We start from the raw sequence: 20,648 nt of genomic DNA on the forward strand, positions 1-20,648 counted from the left end.
CGGGGAGGGGCTTGGACCCACCTCAGTGAGTGTGACAGGGTCTGCTGACACCTCATGGGAGACCTTGACTTGGGAAAGGGGGTGGGGAGTTGCAGGGGAATGCTGGGGGACAGGAAGAGGGAAGGGGAGATCTGTGGTTGGTATATAAAGTAAACAGAAAATTTCTTAATAATCAAAAAAGGAAAAATAACTTCAAGTATTAAACAACTACTTGAACTAATTTTAAACATATGAATTTTTAAGGTGTTTAGGAAAATCTACAGAGACAACTGAACCAAGCTCGTGGGAACTCACAAACTCTAGACCAACAGTTGTGGAGCCTACATAGAACCAAACTAGACCCTCTGCGTGTGGAAGACAGTTGTGTGGCTTGGTCTGTTTGAGGGGCCCCTGGCAGTGAGACCAAGTTCTATCCCTGGTGCATGCGCTGGCTTTTTGGAGCCCATTCCCTATGGTGAGATGTCTTGCTCAACCTTGATGCAGCAGGGAGGGGCTTAGTCCTGCCTCAACTGAATGTACTAGGCTCTGTTGACTCCCCATGGGAGGCTTTACCCTTTTGCAGGGGTGGATAGAGGGTGAGTCTGGGAAAAGGCAGGGGTAGGGGTGAGTGGCAGGAAGGATGGGAAGGGGAACTGTGGTTGATATATAAATTGAATTTTTTAAATAAATAAAAAAGAGAATAATAATAGTAATTAATAATAATCCTGTGGTTATTTATTGTATTAGTCATCATCAAGTAATTGTAGAAATTATTTGAATGTCCCCTCTGTTTCTGAACACGATGACATTGCTAAGCTTCATCCTTTTTGTGCCTTAACATCATCAACTGCATGAGCTTTTCTTGTAAATAGAAGCTGAAGACCCGCATCCCTGGCTGAAATTTTCATTGCAATCATTTTTAATTTAGGGAAGGAATGAATTATTTCTAGATGCAAAGAAATGTTTTCATGGACCATTACTGAATACTGAATGGCTTTAGAAATTAACCTTGACTGCCAAACACACAAATTTTCTTGATAAATTCAGCCTAAAATTTCTAGGTGAAACAATACATGTCAAACATTATGGCAAGGTTATTTCAATGAAAACTGATATTGTTGTAATATAGTGTAGTGTTAAACTGCTTTATACCCACCTCATACTGACAAATTTCAAAGTATTTGGGGTCTCCTTTCCTGGGCAAAGTAGCAGTGAGTATATTTCATGAGATCAAACTACAGTTTCGGCAATAGTTTAAAAACCTCAGTACAAATTCAAAGAACGTATCTCTGTTTCAAAATCTACTTTACTAGGTGTTCGAGGAACTTCTTTCAAACTTTCAAACAGAAATTATTACTTTACAGGAAAATAAAACATAAAAGGCAAATATCAAGAGAATATATGTCGAGGAGGAATATTTACATGCCTACCAAGCACTAAATGTGACCAATTAAAATCTAATGCTTGTAGATTTGTATCAGTGTTTCATAGAGGCAATTTGCATGAAAGACATTTTCAAAGACCAAATACATAAAATTGCATTAAAGTACAGCAACCAATTTTATGTTGGGCCCTACTATCTATAAATATAAAACAAGCCAAGTACTGCCTCTCCAAATTAAAATATTATATAAAGCTTTATTATTCTTACTGTTATACCAGTATCACATAAAGAATACACAATCATAAGTAAAGAAGTAGATTTTCTCTTTTGCTATGTCATTATCTTTATATCTATGGGATTTCTAAGTACTTAATTTTGCCTCTTGGGTTACAAAGCCTAATATATTTTTAATATCTGACTCTTTACATACAAAAAATGTCAATTCTTAAAACAAATTATAAAGTTAAACATACCCAGTACACAGATGTAGGATACTTATCCCTTCTTCTCCACATGTGCTTCAGTAACTCATATGCTACATTCTTATCACCAAGGAACTATCAACGTGATATCATCAATATAATTGATAAACATGATCTACATTAGAACAATGAAATGGTTGTCTTTCTTCTGAAGTGCAATTGGCTCAGTTGGAAAGTAGCTATCATTCTTAAACAAGATTAAAGCATAGCCCTGTATCAATAAGGAAAAGGAAACACTGACTAACTCAAGGCAAAAGGATCTATTCTATCTGGGGACTTAGGTGGCGATAGTTTTCTTTTATTAACTATACCACATAGGGAGGGATGGCTATAATTCTAATTATTCTCTTATTCATTTTATTGTATTACACTATATGACTAATTCTCATGTCTTCTACACAGAAAATTCTGTAAACTTAAGAAAATCACCACTTGATGAGCCAGGTATGGTGCACATGTCTTTAGTCCTAGGGCTAAGATGTAGAGGCAGGAGGATCTGTGAGTTTAAGCCTGCCCTCGTCTACAGAAGGAGTTCCAGGACAGGAAGGGCTACACAGAGAAATCTTGTCTCAAAAAGACAAAAAAGGGCTAGAGAGATGGCTCAGAGGTTAAGAGCACTGAATGTTCTTCCAGAGGTCCTGAGTTCAATTCCCAGCAACCATATGGTAGCTCACAACCATCTGTAATGAGATCTGGTGCCCTCTTCTAGCCTGCAGTCATACATGCTGTATACATAATAAATAAATAAATCTTTTTTTAAAAAGACAAAAAACAATAAAATAATATTAAAATTGTAGGCTCACCATCCATTATAAGAAGATCATCACATGCATGTGTATAACTTCTCAAATGGATGGTGCCATTTATCTCTCTGATTACTTCCAGAATCCTGTATTGAAATAAAAAAACCCAAGGCTAATATCTAAAATATATATATTTTAAAAAACCACTGGAGATTAAGAGAACAAATCACCCAACTAAAAAAAAATCACATGTAAATAGATTGAGCTAAGAAAAATAATCATCCTGAGTGAGGTAATCTAGACTCATAAAGAGAACTATGATATATGGTATGTAATGTAAGATATACATAGATACAACTGGTAAGTCTTCAATGAACAGACTACAATCCATATAAGTAATGAGGTTAGATACAGAGTAAAGGAAGGGTCTCCCTGGGAAGGGGAAATACAGAGCTGTGGATGGGTGGGGGTGTAAAATGGGAAGATAAAATGGGGAGGAGGAAGAAAGAAGGGGAAAAGAGAGGGATGTGGGGAAGGACAGCTAAAATAAAGGGCCATGTGAGGAGTCATATGGAAACCTACTACATAGAAGCTTACATAGATATATGAAAGAATCCTAAATTGAATAGCCTGGTAGTTGGGGAGGAAAAGCACCAACTAGACATCTCTTGCCACCAAAGGAAAGCTCCAGTACAGGAAATAGGTTACATCTAATTGAGTTGTTGGCACAAGAAGCCCATGGAGACTATGAAACAACCCAGGCTATTACCAAGGTTGTTGGTTACTCCATGCACACTGATAATAAGGCTGGAAATGACACCAACATAACTAATGGAATATAGAGAAGTCGAGCTGATGCCTACCTAGAGTTTTCACCCCTAGTGACTTGTGTTAATGACACTGAAAGGTCCTCTGCATGCTACCATAGGAGATGGGTAAACACCAACCCAGCTACAAACCCATCAATCTGCAATGGTGACCTGACTGCAAAATGTGCTGGTGTAATAGTGGCACAAACACTGTGGGAGTAAGTAAGCAACCACTATCTGATTGAACTTAAGGCCCATTCATGAGGTGGAACCCATGCTAGGGTGGTAAAAAAAAAATCTGAGACTAAATAGATGCTGGACTTAGAAAAAAATCAAATACTGCTGTTTGGCTAAAAGGAACATAACAATAAAATGACTTCTAATGACATCCTGCTATACTCATAGATCAGTGTCTTTCTTGCTCAGCCACCATAAAGAAGCTTACTCCTACAGTAGATAGGAACAGATAGAGACCCACATGTGGACAATGTGCAGAGAATGAGACTTTGGAACGTTCAGTCCTAAACAGGTCCATCAAAGCCCTTCCCAAAGCTCAAGGAACTCTGTGGAAGAGGAGGCCAAAAGACCCTAAGAGCCAGAGTGGATGGATGGCACCCAGGCAACAAGGGCTTCAACACAACAGGCCCGATGCACATATGAACTAAGAAAGACTGTGGCAGCATGCACGGGTCTGTACAGGTCTAAGCCAGAGAGGGCCCCAGAGCTGAGAGTGAAAGCAGACGCAGGCCTCATTCCAATTCCAATTGATGATCACGCACAAAGAGGAAATCAGTTTTCTCCGATGGAGACACACTTACGCGTTAGCCTCGTCCCCAGCAGTATATGGGCAACACAAAATGCACTCAATGGTATTTTTGGAGTTGGGGGGGGGGGCTTTTTCTTTGTTTTTGTTTTTTATTTTCTCTCATAATGGTATACCTGTCTGGGCTTTTTTTTTTTTTTTCTTATAAGTCTTTTTCCAATTTTGTGTTTTGGTGGGATTTCTATGTGTGAATGTATGTGTCTCTACATCTGTGCGTGTTTCTTATGATTTTTCTTTGGCTGTTTTTGTATTATTTTCTATTTGTTTTTTCCTATTCTGGTTTGTTTTGTTTTGTTAGTTTTCTAAAGACAGAGGAAGAAAGGGTATAGATTTGGGTGGATAGGGAGATGGGGAAGATCTAGGAGGATTCTGGGAAGGAAAAACTATGATAAGAATATATTGTAGGTAAAAAAAAATCTATTTGTAATTAAAAAATAATTATAGTCAAAAAAGTCTACTTTCAATTTAAAAAAAGAAAAAGGAAATTCCAGGATTTCTCACATGGCCTTTTTTTAACATAAGAGCCACATTAGTTATTGTGGTGATATGGTGATTGTCATTGCTAAATGTATTTATTGCTGTTACTAACTGAAGAGCTGGGTAAATAACTACAGACACTTTCTGAGATGTGAATATGGGCCAACATTATATTTATGCTAATATACCTTAATTTATCCATTGTAACTGGTAGCTCTCACTGACATTTTAAAGAATGTTAAGAAAACAGTGGTCTTGGTATACCACTTTTCCCTGTTGAATATCACTTTAGAAAATAGCTATAAGTCTTTATGGTGATAAGAGGCAGATCTAGAAATATGTATCAAAGGTATTCTACTAGCCAATAATGCAACTCTTCACTTACAGAGGTGATGGTCCATCTTAGATTTTTGTAACAGGGATGGTAATTAATTCAATTGTGGTGACTGGGGTCTCCTGGGATTATACTTCTTTAAATGATCATGACAGGGATTTTGTAGATTTACATCTTTTTCAATTATACACGTTGAAAGACTGGTTAACTATCTGCAAAACAGGGTGTCTTAGTTACTTTTTTATGGCTGTGATAAGACACCATAACCAAGGCAACTTATAGAAGAAAGGATTTAATTTGAAGGCTCACAGTTCCAGGGCATTAGAGTCCATGACCACCATAGTGGGGAGCATCATGCCAAGCAGGCAGGCATGCCACTGTTCCTGTAGCCAAGCACTTACATTCTGATTCACAAGCATAAAGTAAAGAGAGAAGGAGCTAACTGAGAAAGGCTTGAGCTGTTGAAACCTCAAAGCCCACTCCTAACAGCACACCTCCTCCAACAAATCCACATTGCCTAATCCTCCCTAAACAGTTCCATCAACTTAGGGCCATATACTCAATACGTATGACCCTATGGGAGCCATTTTCATTCATATCACCACACAAGGATAAACTCAATTCATCCTGATTCCTCAGGCCATGCTCTATCATACTATCTTTTGTTAGTCTGTAGAAATTGAGAGTTTTTTTTTTATCAAAATCAGTTTTTTTCTAACTGATAACATTTCCTGTCTTTTTCTTGTTTTGAAATGTGGATGTTACATTTTTGTCAAAGGTCTTTAATACAGAGTATAAAGATGACACATGTAATAGTTTGGATGAGATGCTTCCCATATTGTTGGGCATCTGAATGGTACATAATGGGTGACACTGTTTGGGTAGGTTTAGACGGTATGGATGGCCTTCATGGAGGAAGTGTGTCACTGGGAGTAGGGCTTGAGATTTCAAAAGCCACAGGCTGCTTTCAGAGTACTCTCTGTTTCTTGTGTGTGGTTGGATGTGAGTTGTCAGCTGTTGCCTGTGTCTACTCTGCCATCATAGACTATTATCCCTCTGCAATCAAAGGTCTTCCTTCCATAAGTTACCTTGGTCATAGTATTTTATCACAGCAGTAGAAAGTAACTAAGACAATGGAATTTAGACTCTCTGTAAGTGTAGCTCTTGGTATTTCAGTGGAGGGAAATCTCTGGACCACCTCTTCCAACAAAGATTCCTTAGATATGTATAGTTAGTTTGAGATACCCTGCTTTATTCAGTATGAGCTCTTGTTTAGTCTTGTTTTAACTAAAAAAAAAAAAAAAACAAAAAACCCTTCCCTTGGCTGCTCAGGCTCTGAGCGAGCCCTTTTAGGAGCTACAGCTTAATAATTCCATGTCTTGCCTCTCTCTTTGACTGGCAAGCATCCTCAAACTTTTTTGTAACACAACCTCTCCAGAGTGTAAACCTCTGTGGTTTGAATTTATGATTTAGCTTGCTCACAGTAGTGCATTCTGACTGTATATTGGAAAAGACAGTAAAAAAATGGCAGGAAATTGAGGTGAGAATTAGAGACTGTCCAGGATAATGTCTGACTACATACACAGGACCATCAGGCAGACAAGAGACATAGAATTTTCTGTAAAAGAAAATCTATGAAATTTCAGAATTTGTGGCAATAGATTTACCTGAGGCTTCCAAAATAATCCATTCTGTATTTCAGTGTTAAGATGATTCTCTAAATAATGAATACTAACTTCTGCAAAAATGCATTGATGTTCTAAACATTGTATTTTAATTCAGGAAATAAAACCATCAGATTTTTGTACTCAGGATTATTTTTTTTTATAAATCCTATTATTACAGAAGTTATTTTTAGTGCCGTAATAGAGATTCCTGGATATAGGACAATGATTATAATTTGAAGCTTCAGTTTTGACATTTCTATCCAAGAGCCTTTATAACAACCACCTCACTTTATAGACCTTGTATAACATTATTATATAAAGGCTATCATGATGTCTGCTTTCAGTATCTCAATGAAGTCATCAACTAACAACATGTAATCCTGTATTAGTAGCTTGTGCCTATTGTCTTAAAACCTAAATACCTTAATTAATAAATTCCAAATTACCAGGTAGAATTCTTTTACTCATAATGGCCTTGGTACATATTATGATTTGAATCTGAAATGTCTCCTAATGACTTATGACTTGAATGCATAAAATCTAGCTAGGTGTGGGACTTTGAAGACTGTGGGGAATTTTAAAATGTGGGATCTTATTGACAGAAGAAGAAGTAGATCATGAAAGACCAGCCTTTCTTTGGGGGGGAGGTTAGATTTCATTCATGAGTACAATGTATTATCCACTCCTCTTTCCAGCTCCTCCCATACCCATCATTCTCTTCTCAATTATTGTCCAATTCTTCTAATGTATGTGATACCTACTGGGTCTGTTTAGTGCTTACTGCATGCATATGGCTGTAGGGCTGACTACAGATCATGGGCAAATAATCAAGAAGCTTATCTCTGAAGGAAACTGACTCTGCCTCACTCAGCAACCATTTATTGTCTCTAACTCCTCAACTAGTATTGGCACCTTGAGTCCTACCCTATTCCTGCTGCCGTGTTGACAGGTGTGATCTTATGCAGGTCTTATGCAGGCAACCATAACTGTTCATAGTTCATCAACTCAATAGCCCTGTCATGTCCATAAGACATTGTTCTATAGCAACTCTCCTGTTCCTCCAGCATTTACAATATTTCTACCCACTCCACCACAATTTTCTCTAAGCCTTGAGTGTGTATCTAGTTTTAGATATCCCATTTGGGGATGGGTACTCCAGAGTCACTTTGACTGCACTTTGACAAATCATTCCCTGCAATAAACTCCATCTGCTGCAAAAAGAATAAATTTTAATGTGAATGAGTGAGAACTGTACTAATCTATGGTATATTGATGAGCATTTAGAACTTATTTAAATGCTGTGCCGAATTAGCAGAATGACAGCACTAGGTTCTAGTCTAGAGTCTGTGACCTCTCCAGCTACAGGCTGATGGCTATGGTTACAGTACCAGCCACCACACATTCTGTCACAGGACTTGGAGAAATTAAGCTGGTACTGTCTTGAAAACCTCTTCTCTGATGGCTAGTTCTCATAAGGCCAGAGGTGTTATTCAGGCTGAAAGAGCAGCAAAGTTCCCAAAAGTCTATCAAGGGTAAAACCTGTAACCTACAATAATGGCTGGTCATGTAAGATATTCCCATTAGTGAAATAGTGGCACTAATATTATAGGAATAACCAACAGTCAGTTGTCTTATTCCAATTAAGGCCTGTTCAATGGCTGGCCTTGAAAATTCTGCTCAGACCCTCTTCCTGGTCCACACTGATATGAGTAGCCTTTGTCACATGTTGCTGCTGCCATGACTTGAGTGTAGTTAGAGTTTTCCTGCCTGGCCCAGTCAGGACAAATCTCTCTTACCCACCAGTCCCACGGTTGCTCAGACCCAACCAAGAAAGCACACAGAAACTTACATTGTTTAGAAACTGTATGGCCATGGCAGGCTTCTTGTTATCTGCTTCTTCTATCTTAAATTAACCCATTTCTGTTAGTCTATACTTTGCCACATGGCTTGTTGCTTACCAGTGTCTTTACATGTTGCTTTTCATGGCGGCGGCTGGCGGTGTCTCCTCAGCCTTCTACTTCCCAGAATTCTCTTCTCTCTTGTCCTGCCTATACTTCCTGCCTGGCCACTGGCCAATCAGAACTTTATTTACACAGAGAGATATCCACAGCATTCCTTGTTATGTCTTTCCTCACCATAATAACCCAGAAACACTCTGAAACCATTAGTCAAAATAAATCTTTCTTTTCTTAAGTTGTAATGGTTGAATTATTGCTGTTTTTGTCACAACAAAGAAAACACAATGTGGTACCAAGGCCGTGGTATTAATTGTAACTGAAAACACTGTAGCTAATTAAACAACAAGGAATTGGATGCAGAAAAGTGTGTTTCTAAATGTTGAAATGTCTAGACGTATTCTCTGTGGTTTACTTCCCAAACATTTTGTTGCTATCGATTTACCCTTCCTCTGCCACCATCAAGTCACTTCTGTGCAGCTTCTGGGTTTAGTGTCCCACAGCATAGCTACAGATGAGCTCCAAGATCCTCCAAAATCAGTTGTCAAATAACTTTAATGTGCAGACCAGAGAGAAACTCTACTAAGGTGGTAGATATCACTTCATAGCCAAAAGACAGAAGAAAACATAAGGCTATGATGTAAACAAACAAAAAGGAATATGGAAATATTAAGTTAGGAGAGAAAGCAATAGATAGGCACTGAGCAGAGCTTGGTAAAATGTTCCACCTTGTGATGGAAAGCTCTTGTCCTGATTACCCGGTTTACATGGGAGAATACTGAGTGATACACAGGAGAGTTTGAATGCCTATATCTCCTAAATAAATACAGAGCCCATGACCTTAGTTCATAGGTGTGGTTCTCTTTATAGAAAATTTGGAATCTTAGATAAGATAAAATAGCAAGTAGAGACAATAAGTGAAGGGTTGTTTTTCTGATGTGTTTTGCTTCTTTATAGGCATTTACTTAAGTACTCTTTTGTCTGCTGAGCAGATATTATAGGGATGGAGCAGACTGATCTAGGGGGATTGTTATCTTCAGTCTATTTCCCAAAAAGATTTGAAGTAGGGGTATGCCTCCACTCACAGTGTGTCTGCAGATACTTTACATTTTTTCTTGATATAATAAGATTATGGTGACTGCAGCAAGGCAAAGACAAAACCAGTTCCCTACTAGATGCTATAGCAGAATTAGCCTGCTAGTAAGTGACACCAGCTGAGCCTCAGAGTCCAGTTGGGCTGCCAGAAGTACTGCAAAATTCTCAGAGATGGTCATGATGAATCACTTGAATTCATAAAAGAAGCCACCTCTGTGAATCTACAAATGTAGATATTTTTTCATTGAAAAAGCAACGGATTCAAACAATCCCAAGGCCACACATAGACAAAAGTATTCACAACTAGGGATATGAAAGCAGTTTTTCTACAGTAAGAAATTGAAGAGTCTAGAATGAAGGCTTGAAATACTCTTTGGGCAGTGTAGAAGCATAAACACTTTTATTTGGTCATGCTGCTAAGGATGATATTTTTTAGTTCACTGATGGTCAAGCTTAACCAAGATTAGACATAAAGTGGAAAGGAAAAGTTATTCCAAGATTGCAAGCAGCACTGGGTCCTCAACCAACAACATCATCTTTCAGACAGATCTTACTATAGAGGCCAGTGTGGTTGAGAAAGCAGATAACCATGTAGCTATAGTGGAAGGGAGGAAAATAAAAAGGTACTAAAATATCATTACAACGTCCAGTGATGATTGCTGCTATCCTCAACAAAGGGGAGGGTTTCCAGGTAAGGTAAAGCTGCCCCCTTTATTCTAATTGTGAAATCTGTGTGTGTGTGTGCACGCGCATGTGTGTGTGTGTGTGTGTGTGTGTGTGTGTGTGGTGTGTCTGTGTGTGTGTGGTGTGTCTGTGTGTGTGTGTGTGTGTGTGTGTGTGTGTTCAAATTATTTTCTCATAAGGACATAAGCAAGAGAGCTGTGGCCTTTAGCTGAGTGAGAACAAAATTTACTTAAAGATGCTTTATATGTAGAGACCAGTTTTGACAACAGTATAACCCTTGCTGAGCACAGAGCACTGTTAATAAAAGGAACTTCTAAAACACAGATGATGTTTGTCAAGCTGTATTCCAGAATGCTATACTACTACTTTTGAGAAAATGTTATTCCAAAGGCTTGTTGCTATAAAAAGGGAGACGTGTCTCAGAGACAGTCCTTAGAGTAACTGTTATCCATGTTCAAGTACAAGCTAGGGGAGTGCAATTGTTGCCTTTGAGATGTTGTGTCTTTCTGTGAATACAAGACAAGGGCATTTACATCTTCCTTAAAAGCTGTGCTGGGAAAGAAACATGGCGGTCAGTCAGGGATATCTCATAAGAGGAGGTTCGAAAGCAGCACCCACCAGCCTTAGTGAGATGATGTATGACATGGAACAGTGGTTCTCAATGCTGACAGTCACCATCATAGGTTTTATAGCTGCCTTTTCAAAAGTTGTGGCACAGTTTGAGAATACATGTTAATTTTTTTTCAGGAGTGGAGTGTACCCTGTGGTAGTATTGTGTTCCCCAAAATGTTGTGCACATTAATAAACTTACCTGGGGTCAGAGTACAGAACAGCCACAATATTAAACATAGAGGATAGGCAGTGGTAGCACACGCCTTTAATCCTAGCATTCCAGAGGCAGAAATCCCTCTGGATCTCTGTGAGTTCAAGGCCACATTGGAAACAGCCAGGCATGGTGACACACGCCTTTAATCCCAAGAAGTGAGTCTTTAATCCCAGAGACTGATGGCAGAAAGCAGAAAGATATATAAGGTGTGAGGACCAGGAACTAGAATCATTTGGCTGGTTAAGCATTCAGGCTTTTGAGCAGCAGTTCAGCTGAGATTCATTCTGGATGAGGACTCAGAGGCTTCCCATCTGAGGAAACAGGATCAGCTGAGGAACTGGCAAAGTAAGGTGGCTTGTTCTGCTCCTCTGATCTTCCAATATTCACACCAATACCTGGCTTCAGGTTTGTTTTTATTAATAAGAACTTTTAGATTCTTGCTACAGTCACCCTTTCAAAATACATTGTAGGAGTAGAGTGGATCCTTTTCAAATTGCATTGTATGAAATTCTCAATGAATAAAAATGGCCAACCCTAAAAACATACATATAAGTAACAATACACCAACTTAGCTGGTTGTATTTTTTTTTTTTTTTTTTGTAGAAGTGTATAAGTAGGCCGCCAGAGGTATCACGGCGTCCTGGAACCCCCCTCCCCAAGACTATGAAAGGGATGATGAGTCTTATGAAGTGTTGGATTTAACTGAATATGCAAGAAGACACCACTGATGGAATTGAGTATTTGGCCACAGTTCAGGACCTATGATAGAAAAATACTCTGTAGCTACCCAGATAATTGTAATGGGTGGCGTGACTGGCTGGTGTGCAGGATTTTTATTCCAGAAGGTTGGAAAACTTGCAGCAACTGCAGAAGGCGGTGGCTCTCTTCTCATGCAGGTTGCCAGTCACAGTGGCTATGTGCAGATCGACTGGAAGAGAGTTGAAAAGATGTAAACAAAGCAAAAAGACAGATTAAGAAATGAGCCAACAAAGCAGCACCCAAGTAATTGAGAAAGCAACAGAATTTATCAAGCAGAACATTGTGGTATCCAGTGGCTGTGTAGGAGGCTTTTTGCTAGGCCTTGCATCTTAAGGACTCGAAGGCTCTGTCTTAGTGGATCCACCAGAGAGAAGAGACCTAACTGGTGGCAGCAGGGCGGTCTCTGAATGGCACATGCCCCAGAATCTCCAGAGTGAGGAACAACCAGCTGGGCAATTGCAACAGCTTAGCCTTTTGCCACCTGAAGCTTGACAAGCTAGTATCTGCTGTAAGACAGTCTATGTGCTATGTAAACAATAGTGTTCTTGAGCAAATCATGGTTTTTGCCAGTTTTTAAATTTACATTTATTTAGAAACTAGCCTATGAATACAATCATTGGATATATGGAAACAGAAAAAACCCGTTATGTATACTGTCCAATGAAATATTACCCTGTTGTATTTTAAAAGTTCTTTGTGCTTTACTGTATAATGCCAATGATTAAAAAATGTATTATAGCTTCAACATTATGGCTGACTTTAAAAAAAAAATGTGTTTGCAATTAACTAAAGAATTGTATTACCCCTTTGTGGAAGGCTTTAGAAACAATAGAATAATTATGATATTAAACTCTTCTGATGTATCAATCTTTTTTCCCCTCCTGTTTCTTACTTTGCTGATGTAGTATCTTTTCATTAAAGGCTTTTGTAAGGAAATACTACATGCCTAAAACATTTTTCCTTCTGTAATGTCTGCAGTTTTTAAAATGTTTCATTGTATGTTCTAGTTTGGGGGTTTGTTTGATTTATTTATCCCTGATAGTCTAGACAGAACTAATTTGGGAGTATGTTGGGAGTATGTTATTAGTTTGGTCATTGATACATTTTATGAACTTCAAATGCATCTCATTTTTTATTTCTAAAAATCCTAATTATAATTTTGGCCTCTTTACCAAAAGGTACAGATTGCTTTAAAATGCTTAATGGTATAATATGAATTTATTGTCTGAAGAACTGTGATTTTTCTGTGTAGTCATAAAATTATAGCTTAAATATAATTGCTTCCTTGATTGTGTGGCTCTCACACATTGGTAGAATTATGTTGTTTGAATACTAGGCCAGTTTACTTGTTTCTCAGGGCCAGCATCACGCTTGTTCAGAGCCTCCCTTGTCCAAGACAACTTTCAGTATGTTGTCTTGCTTAGAGTTCTATGCTGGCGTTGGAGAAAACAGCAGAACAGTATAGGTTGGAGTCTTCAGATTGGAAAGATTGCAGCTATTCAGACTATCTCCTTGTGATAGGAAGCACCCACAGTATATTCTTTGTATTGGAAATGTGTCGTTTCATATTTCTGGTATTGGTTACAAGCTGTGTGCTTTTACTGTCTTAAAGTTCTTTAAAATTCAATGTGGGATTGATTTTTAATTTCTTTTATTCTCATTAGTGTCTCATAGAATGCTAAATAAAACTCAGTTTCTTAATATGAAAAAAGAAGTGTATAAGTATATACATATATTTATGTAATAACAATTAATAAAAAGAGACCCCAAATTTGAAAGAAAGCAATGAGAGTTATAGAGGAGGGTTTGGAAAGAGGAAAGGGAAGGGTGAAATGATGTAATTATATTATAGCCTCAAAAAAGAAAAGAAATAACTTAAAAGAATAATAAAATGTTTTATATATATATATATATATATATATATATATATATATATATATATATATATATAATTGAAGTCAGCCCAAGACACCAAGAAGATTTAATATGCAATAGTTTTCCTTAAAATGAATGTAAAATGTAAACTTCATAGCATAATTATCTACTTGACTTGTAACAGTATTTCATCTCAGTTTCATGTTGTGCTTAATAAAAAAGTAAGCCAGGTACCAGATGAGAGATTGCACAGTATTCTTTAAATGAAGGCCTTATGCATCAGATTTGAATATGAAGACAAGTGATTTATTTGTGAATTGGAAAGCAACAGGAGAAGAGTGGGAAAATAAAACTGGACCGGATGGGAACTCAGCAATGGTGTGCAAAGCAGCCTGTTACTGCTGGAGACAGGGCTCCACACTCCAGTATGGACCAAAGGAGAAAGCTGAGGACTCAACTCAGAATTTCATCACCCACAAAGTCACTGTATCGTCCATCCAGTGTCATTTATCATTGGCAAGTTTCTTCCCAGGGACATACATTTATCTTCAAAGAATGACAGGTGAGAGCTAGTCATGAGGGGTTGTGTCTGTAATATCAGTGCACTGGACAGTAAGGCACCAGGGTCATTAGCTTGAGACTGAGCACAAGAATTACTAGCTTGTTGATAGTCTCAGATGTATTGTGAAATCCTGACTCGACATAAATGAGTTAATACCAACTAAAAGATGAAAAAGCAGTCACAAATGTTAGCAACAAGATAAGCAATACTAACGACAGGGCACTCCTCCCATCCTAATTAACACTTGTTCCCCATTGAAAGACAAAGACTTAACTGCCAATAAAAAGTTTTAATTCACAATTACTTTAATGGCCTCAACTAAAACAACTAATAGACAATAAAGTAACTAAAAAGAGGTTGAGGGAGAAAGTAGTTAATTTACTAATTCCCCAAGTTAATTTTAAATTCCTTATAAAATTTGATTATCTGTTATTCTATTTTTAGAAACCTTCATTGTAGATAATTCCATCCCCAATGTCAGTCTCTCCCCTCAGTTTAATACATTGCCATTCAGTATAAAAAAAATGAGTAGTAAAAATAAAAGATAAATTCAGATTGTTCATAAGCAAAGAATTAACCAAAATTTATCTAAGATGTCTCTTTATTTCTATCTTAATGTTTTGAAATAATACATTTCATCTGCATTTGTAATTACTACTTAATAACAGCAAAAAATCTAATAATTTACATTAAAATGAAACCTTAACAATATTGAAGTAATCTCATCTAAAATGTCCATCATAACACATAAAACTTTACTACTTAATTCATAGTAAATCAATGTTAACACTAGATTTTGCAGTTGCAACATTTTGCTTCTCAATTTGTTCCTTTGTTAAATCAGAAATCAATAGCACTTGTGTCTTTTAATTGAAGATGGCTGAGCTTCCATTTCATCTTTCAGTGGCACTAAGTAGATACTGAAATTCTTTTCAAATTATCTCCTTCCCTAAGGATCCCTTCAAAATAAAAGTTAGCAATCTGGGAAGATTGTCCTGTGCAGAATGTTCCTGTAGGAAAACATGCCAGAAAGAAAAAAGTATCAGCAAGGGACTGAGTCATAAAAACAGCAAGGGATTCTACTGCTAATGAAGCCAGAATTATCTCTTTCATGATGGAACTCCAGAAGATTTAAAATTATTCTCACTAACCTGAGATGCATCAGATGAAAGAAAAAGTAAACATTCTACTTTTTCAAACTAGCCATATAACAGTCTTTTATACAAAAAAAAGATGGTTTTCCTAGGCTAAGGAGCAATTCCATTGATCTAAAAGGTGAGTTTTCAAGGTTAATCAGAAATCATGTGATACTGTATTCATTTTCTGGGTGCTGTGACTTAGCAGTATTGTTAATAATAAACTTTGACAATACTCCACTGGAGATGGCTGTTCAAAAAACAGGTTATCAAAGAAATAATTACACACTCTAATTCCATTTTGTATACAAAGACTTGCTTTAGGAAAACATAGAACTGAAATTTGAATGTCTAAGTGCACAATGACGGAAGTTCTAAAACTCCAGTAGTAATTATCATAGTTTGAATAAGAACAGCAAAACATCAGTGACATCCTTTGAAATGGAGATCTATTCTGTTATATTCACCAATGTCTACCTGATATCCATCCTTTCCATTCATTTTCATAGTCTCTATATGTATATGTGCAGTGTAACATCAAGAAAAGTAAAACCAAGGGATGGAGAGATGGCTCCGTGGTCAAGAATTCATACTATTCTTGCCTAAGACTGGAGTCCAGTACCCAGCAGCCATGTATGGTGCCTCAGAAACATCTGTAATTCCAGCACCCCACATCATATTCTGAACTCCACAGGTGCCTGCACTCACATGTGCACATTTCCACATGGATCTCCACACATATACACATAATTAAAAATATAAAAACCTTTTTTAAAAAATTCAGCCTACCATGCAACTGTAGTAATGCTGCATGTCATGATTTAGGTCAATGAGACTTAAGATTTCTTCTCCTGGGGGTTAAAATTTTTAAATACTTTGTGATACTAAGTTTTCTCTACTCCTTGATTCTTCCTTCCTCTTTATGCCTCTTTTTGGACTATGGTGAGTGTTTTGTTTATTTTTGGTGTGCTGTGCATCATTTTTCAATCACATGTGACAACCACCTAACCCCAGAAGCTCTGAAACATTCTGTCTTAAGCTTAATGATCTAAATGCCTCTGAGACATTCTGAGAACTTGCTTGTTGTAAATAACTGTGAAAAGGCAAATGGCTCAACTTTCCCAACAAATGGATGCATTGCTATCAGTCAACTGAGACAAATATTTCCTATTACATTTTCCATAATTTTAAGTAGCATTTCTAAAGTTTCCCATATGGGGCTATTCTGTTTAAAACTATGTGAAACCTCAGTTTTAAAAGTCTGGCCAGGTAGTGGTGGTACACACTTTTAAATCCTAGCACTTGGGAGGCAGAGGCAGGCATATCTCAGTGAGTTCCAGGCCAGCCTGGTCTACAACGTAAGTTCTAGGACAGCCAAGACTTTTACACAGAGAAACCCTGTCCCAAAAAAACAAACAAAAAAATCTGTTTATCCATGGTTAAGCAAGTCTCTACTGAACTACCATATCAGGCTTACTCAAGATTGAGTCCCATATATCCATAATAAATCAAATTATTAAATGCATTTATTTTATTAGTTTGTTGTGAAATAATGAGAATAAATAAAACAATAAAATCCTTAAGTATTTAAGTTATTTTCATCCAGGAAATCATTGTTTTGGTAACTGTAAAGGAAAAAAAAGCAACTACAAATAAAGAGAAGTCTCAACTGACTCCACAAGGACTTTTGTATTAGGAGTTGTGCCAAGATTTTTAAAATGAGAAGCAGAAGTCACATCTACATTTTTTAGCAGATGGATATATGCACTCTACTGATGATAGAACACTCCCCTGGTGATAGAGAGCCACTCTCTTTGGTAGAAATCCCAAGAAGAATAAAAGGTTATGATCTAACTACAGCCCTGTACCCAGCGACTAAGAAATGAGCATGGAAATTTGAAGGAGAGTCTGAGACCCTTCTCCCAGGAGGGCAAGCTTCCCACAGAGAATTCATTTAGAATACAGGTCTCAATGTACATGCTGCATCCTTATCATCTACCTCTCATCTAGACATCTTGGCCATCACACACATCTTGTCACACACATCACACACACACCAGCACCCTTTTGCTATCTCTCACCCAGACATCTTGGTCACCAATTTTATAAACTTACTCTTTGCATAGCTGTTCTGGTTTAGACATAAAGAGCTCCACAAAGGGCAGTTATTGAAAAACTGCTTTTCAAGGTGGTAATACTCAGAAGACAGCTATTTGAAAGTTATGGGGTGATGGGGATTAACCACGAGTTCTATAGAATGCATGAATCCATTGGCAGATTCAGAACCTAATTGACTACATTGTAGAAACTGTAGAAAGTGAGGCCTGATTGAAAGAAGTAATTCTTGGGGGATGTGTCTTTGATACATATAAACTGTCCCTCATCCTGACCTCCATGGAGTAACTCTACTGTACTTACAACAAATACGTTCTGCCTCACCACAGGTCCCCAGTGATAGATAGGGTTTAGTGACTGTGAACCAAAATCTCTGAATCCATGCACCAAAATAAATCCCTATTTTTAGCTGTTCTCTTAGATATTCATAACAGTAACTAAAAGTCTAAATACCACAGTGTATTGAAAACTTTGACCAATATTTTAATTTTAGTACCCCTTTTAGAATAATGAGGGATTCTTCTCTTTTTCTCTCTTCCCACTATAAGTAAACTGCCAAGGCAACATTCAAAGCACTACCCATTTAACAGATTTCTTTCACTAAGAGACCAACTCTGTTCACAGACTATGAAGCTACATATAAAAACTATTATATGTAATTATGTTTCCAGAGATATGGTGGAGGGAAACACAACACAGGACTAGACTCTTGGTTCCTTGATTTTATTTGTCTACTTACTGGATCTGCACTGAGGTTTTTAAACTATTGCCAAAACTGTAGTTTGATCTCATGAAATATACTCATGGCAGTGTTACTCTATATGTTGAGTCCTATGGGCACACCAAATTGTCAAACACAAGTTTACCATGGACATAACCACTTGACTAGGAACAAACCAGGAGCTGTGTTAAATTATCTAGAAATTGTTTTAAAAGTAAGGTTGAGTTTACATCATACTTGTAGGAAATGATGAGAGCAAGAAGAGTATGCTGAATAAAAGAAGACTTGGTCAAATAAAGCTGCAGGAGAAGAGTTGTCTTTGGGGAAATCTTTCCTTTGGAAAAGCTACACAGGAAGCAGAGGAGGATATAAGGGCAACTGTACAGGGACTAAAAAAAGACAGAGCAGGAAAAAAAAGGGATGAAAAAAATTAAAGCCTTTTACTATCTAATAACCTTTAATGAGAGGCATTTACTAAGCAATGTTCTCTAGTCTTGTATTGGATCACACCATATTCTACTCCACTTCCTGAGCATAGCAAATCAGTTTAACTAGTTGCCTAACAATCACAAATATATGACAGATCTACCCACTTAATCTGAAGTCCACGCTGCCCTAACAGAGATTTTTCTCTTCTATTTGTGCCAACTCCAAGACCTTACTGGGGGCTGGTGTATAGTTCAGTCATAAAAGACATTCTTTAAGAATTCTTACACTCATGTTATCTGGCAAAACCTACAAAGTCTTCATTCTCAAGGAAATCTAGAGATCTCAATAAGATAGATAAGCACTAAGACAGAACACTGAATCTTACCCCTCACCTCCCCCAGGTAAAGAAAATTGCAAGGTGGAAAGTTGACATGAAAAGCATTGGGGTGTAAATCAGAAAAGGGGTTCATTAAAGTTAACAGCTTCTCCAGCTGATCCTTGCACCATGGCCTTTAAGCAGGTCGACATATGTCACTGATAAAGTTCAAACTGATCTGAAGAACACAGAGGGGAAATGTTCCAGGCTGTGAAAACACTGTGAAATGAAAATATTTTCTTCCTGATTAATCTACAAAAATAGAAACCTTTGGGGGATCTGATGTTAATCAATTCATAACGTAAAACATTGTTGTGTGAAACCTGCTAAATTAGGTTTCTGTGAAAAAAATAGATTTTAATTATTTTTTCAATCTCATTTAATTTCACAGTTTATTGAAGAGTAATCATTTACTTAGTTGATATAGTAGATTTATACATACAAAGTACATAATAAGTGTTATTAAAGTACTTGCTTCATTATTAGGCATGAAATTTAATTAAAACACATTAAATCTCCAAAATATGACCTATTTTCCTCTGTTTTATTGACCAAGTAATGATGAATGGCTGTGTTGGTTACATTTATGCCAACTTGACACAACCTAGAGTCTTTGGAAAAGAAAGACTCTCAGTTGAGAACATGCATATAAGATTTTTTTTTTTTTTGCCAAGTTAGCAGTACATTTTCTGATGATTGATGTGGGGGCTCCAGCTCACTGGGGGTGGTACCAGCTCTAGGCTAGTGTCCTCAGTGTTATAAGACAATAGGCTGAGCAGCAGGCTGTGGAGAGCAAGTCTGTTGTGGGATATTTGTACACTGTGTGAAGATATATGGCTGTGAATGATTTAATAAAGAGGTGAACAGCAAATATCTTGGCAGGAGGTGTAGGTGGGACTTCTGGGCAGAGAGAGGAAGTATGAAGAGATATCTAGGCACACAGGAAGACAGAAGAAGTAAGATGAGTGGTATGTGACAAAACATAGATTAATAGAAATGTATTAATTTAAGTTATAAAGGCTAATTAAAAAACAAGTCTAAGCTAAGGCCAAGCTTTCATAATTAATAATCATTATCAGTGTTGTTACTTGTGAGCTGGTAATCCAGACAAAAATCCATCTACTTAAGTCAGTAAGCTGCACTCCTCTGTGGTCTCTGATTTAGTTCCTTCTTCCAAGATCCTGCCCTGCTCGAGTACTAGACCTGAGTTTCCTTGGTAGTAGACTGTTATGCTGTAGAATAATCATTCTGTACACTGTCACAGCCAAACTAAGAATGCTGGGAGAAAGAAGGGTGGAGTCAGTGGAGTTGCAAGCAGACACAGAGAAAAGCAAAATGGAAATGCCACACTGAGAAAAGGTATGAAGCCATGTTGCAAAGCATATATAAGAAATATGGGTTATTTTAAATGTAAAAG

General features: G+C 37.4%; 1 pseudogene; it reads left to right on the top strand.

Moving 5' to 3' along the window:
• Positions 1-4,001: 4,001 nt before the first annotated feature.
• On the top strand, positions 4,002-12,388 carry LOC118569842 (annotated as a pseudogene).
• The last annotated feature ends 8,260 nt before the right edge of the window (positions 12,389-20,648 follow it).

The sequence above is a fragment of the Onychomys torridus genome, chromosome 18, assembly GCF_903995425.1.
Source record: "Onychomys torridus chromosome 18, mOncTor1.1, whole genome shotgun sequence".
In the NCBI taxonomy this organism is placed as follows: Eukaryota; Metazoa; Chordata; class Mammalia; order Rodentia; family Cricetidae; genus Onychomys; species Onychomys torridus.